The 3,762-nt window shown below is 45.9% G+C and overlaps 1 pseudogene; it reads right to left on the bottom strand.

Moving 5' to 3' along the window:
• Window positions 1-260: 260 nt before the first annotated feature.
• On the bottom strand, window positions 261-406 carry LOC139377737 (5.8S ribosomal RNA; annotated as a pseudogene).
• Window positions 407-3,762: the final 3,356 nt, after the last annotated feature.

The raw sequence follows: 3,762 nt of genomic DNA, 5'->3' as shown, positions 1-3,762 counted from the left end.
AACCACATGCGTTACACGGGCAGCAAGGAAAGACAGAGTCCACCGGCAGCCGCGCCAGACCATGCGGGGAACGTGGGCGCCTCTCGCCGAAGCGAGAAGGGAAAGGAAGAGCGCACGGGGGAAAGGAAAGAGAACCGAGGCTCCTCCTCAACAAACCCACCGAGCCGTCCTGGTCTGAACTTAGGGGGACGAAGGCTGCACGGTGGCCGCCTGCGACTGCCCCAGCTGCGGAAACCCAGAGGTTCCGATTGATGACAAAGCGACCCTCAGACAGGCGTAGCCCCAGGAGGAACGCAAAGTGCGTTCAAAGTGTCAATGATCAATGTGTCCTGCAATTCACATTAGTTCTCGCAGTTAGCTGCGTTCTTCATCGACGCACGAGCCGAGTGATCCACCGCTAACAGTTGTACTCTTGTTTTTCATTGCACGCAGAGGCCAGTGGCTAGCCAGAGATTGGGAGGTTGCCCTCCTTTCCCCCACCCGCACTTCGCCAGAGCGCCAGGCCATAGTTCAAAGACAAAGGTTTAAGAATAGGGAGGCTTCCGGGAGCTACGCTGCGTCGTCGCCGAAGCGCCGGTGAAGCCGCGCAGACATTAAACTCCCACCTACCCACCTACGCCGGGGCGCAGAGAAGTTGACTGGGTTCCCAGTGCCGCGCAACGATACTGGGCGACACTCAAGCCGCTTATAAGATGTTAGATCATTTTGGGAAGTCCCGGTTCACCGGACACCCCCAGTCCCCTTCGGTAGCGGCCTCTCCACCTGCCCATAGGTGAGTCATGCAACCGTGGCTAATGGGGAAAGGGGATGGAGCCAGTTGGGCACATCCCAGGCAAAGGGGAATACGGGGAAGCGGGCTAGGACCGATGACACCAGTGCCGGGAGAAGGGAGAGGCGGGAGTCGTGAGCCCCCAACCCGCAGCAGAGCTGGATTTTCGGAGCTCAGCCCCATGCCGGCGGCTGGCGATCCTTCCGCAGGTTCACCTACAGAAACCTTGTTACGACTTTTCCTTCCTCTAGATAGTCAAGTTTGATCGTCTTCTCGGCGCGCCGCCATGGCCGTGACCGACCTCAGCGGGGCCGATCCGAGGACCTCACTAAACCATCCAATCCGTGCCTTACTGAAAGATAGCTGGTACCATGAAAAGGTTCTTTCACTGGAGGACTTTGAAGAAAGAAAAAGATTTCTCAAAATGGCAACCCTGCTATTATATAGTAAGGGGATGTGTCTCTACGGTAGAGCTAATACTTGAAATGAATGCGGTCGGAAGTTAATCCCCAAATTCTCTTAGTTGTTAAATTAGCTTTTGCACGACTCCCACTTTCCAGAATGTTGACATTTTAAGAAGGAAATAGATGTGCTAAGTTATCTCTTTTTGTAAACTGAAGCACATGGGTTCAATCCTTGTTCGACGTTTATGGAAGCTAGATGATATTATGGAAATGTACTTTCATTAGAACAGTGTAAAGAAAGGGTCAATTGTATTGATATGGCCACTACGACCTGTATGCTCTAGTCGGCTGGCCCTCGCTACATATTCGTCGCCAGACCCACTGGTTCCAGGTCATCTTTTTAGTCTATGCTAGGTAAAGCTCCGCCTTATCTCAGCTCACTGGTCACGATAACAACACCCACCCGTAGCACGCGCTCCAGCAGGTATATCTCACTGGTCATCCCCAAAGCCAACACCTCTTTGGCCGCCTTTCCTTCGAGTTCTCTGCTGTAGCCACTGTAGAGAACAAATCCCATGCTTTTGTTTGAGGTTAACATTTTGTGTAATTCCACTAAGATTTATAGGGTGAAAATGCAAGCTTGTATAAGTTAGTAACACACACTGTCCGCATTAGGGAAATTTGCGCAATATACAATTTACTATGGCAAAGAAATTCAACATGTCAATTTAGGATGATTGTATTTGTTGCCTACTCACAAAGTATTAACAAAAGTACAGTGTAGGATCGGAGGTGCTGGGGAATGGAATGGACGGACCCCGATCCGGACGTCCGCGGGTGGCCAACAGGTTGTCCAGCTGGTCGAGGGTAAGGGTGGTCCTGCAGGGCCCTCTTATTCCATCCCACGCTGGCAGCCAGGGTCCTGAAGTCCAGGTGACGGAGGAGTGGACAGCGGTGTGGGTCGTGGTGTTGGTTGGGGTGAAGTTGATGGAGGTGTGGGAAAACCCCCCCTCTCCCATCGTTCCTTGGTGAGCAGCACAAGTCGTGACACAACTAAACACCCTGGATTCTTTACACACACATTGAAAGGCAAAAATTTGGACTCATCAGACCAAAGTACAGATTTCCACCAGTCTAAGGTCCATTGCTCGTGTTTCTTCGCCCAAGCAAGTCTCTTCTTATTATTGGTGTGCGTCCTTTAGTAGTGGTTTCAATGGAGCAATTCGACCATGAAGGCCTGATTCACGCAGTCTCCTCTGAACAGTGTATGTTGAGATGTGTGTTTCTTGAACTCTGGAGCCCAAATAAATGCTTCACAATCTGAGGTGCAGTTAACTCTACTGAACTTATCCTCTGCAGCAGAGGTTACTCTGGGTCTTCCTCATGAGAGCCAGTTTCATCATAGCGCTTCATGGTTTTTGCGACTGCACTAGAAGAAACTTTCACAGTTCTTGAAATGTTCCATATTGACTGACCTTCATGTCTTAAGTAACGTTGGACTGTTGTTTCTCTTTGCTTATTTGAGCTATTCTTGGCATAATATGGACTTGGTCTTTTACCAAATAGGGACATCTTCTGTAAACCATCCCTACCTTGTCTCAACACAACCTATTGGCTCAAACCTTTTAAGAAGGAATGAAATTCCACAAATTAACTTTTAAGAAGGTACACCTGTTAATTGAAAAACATTCCAGGTGACTACCTCATGAAAAGGGTTGAGAGAATGCCAAGAGTGTGCAAAGTGGTCAAGGAAAAGGATGGCTACTTCGAAGAATCTATATTTTGATTAGTTTAACACTTTTTTCTTACTACATGATTACAATTGTGCTATTTCATAGTTTTGATGTCTTCACTATTATTCTAAAATGTAAAAAATTGTAAAAAGAAAGAAAAACCCTTAAATGAGTAGGTGTGTCCAGACTTTTGACTGGTACTGTGTATATATTGTGATATTGCAAATATGGTACAATCCAAGGGTGCAATGCTTTTGGAGACTTACCCAGAAAGACTCAGAGCTTTAATCGCTGCCAAAGGTGATTCTAACATGTATTGTGAATACTTAAATGTGAATACTGTGTGAATATTGTAAATGAGATATTTCTGTATTTAATTTAATACATTTGAGAAAAAAATGTAAACATATTTTCACTTTGTCATTATGGGGTATTGTCTGCAGCTGGGTGAGATGATAAAAAAAACTATAATTGAATCCATTTGGAATTCAGGCTGTAAGAAAACAAAATGAGGAATAAGTTAAGGGGTATGAACACTTTCTGAAGGCACTGTATATCTGCAAGAAAGTGATTAATGAGCGACTCTTTGGAAGGGGGTCATATAAACATTGCCTTATTTAAAAAGTATAAAATAGCAATCATGCTATAATCGGCATAGTTTCTCAGACCAAATCTTCATTTGGGTTTAAACAAAGCAATCTGATCATACTCCAGTAAAATACACGCTACAAGGAATGCAAAAAAAAAATGGCTTCTGCAAAGCACATATACATTGTCCAATCAACATCCACACATTGATTTCCTTCTTCGGGTCTTTATTCAAACACAAACACACTTGGAATAAAATGCTCTTTCA

This window comes from Oncorhynchus clarkii, chromosome 20 (assembly GCF_045791955.1).
Source record: "Oncorhynchus clarkii lewisi isolate Uvic-CL-2024 chromosome 20, UVic_Ocla_1.0, whole genome shotgun sequence".
NCBI classification, from domain to species: Eukaryota; Metazoa; Chordata; class Actinopteri; order Salmoniformes; family Salmonidae; genus Oncorhynchus; species Oncorhynchus clarkii.
The sequence above is the reverse complement of the archived record's forward strand: the minus strand, read 5'-3'. Positions and strand labels throughout refer to the sequence as shown.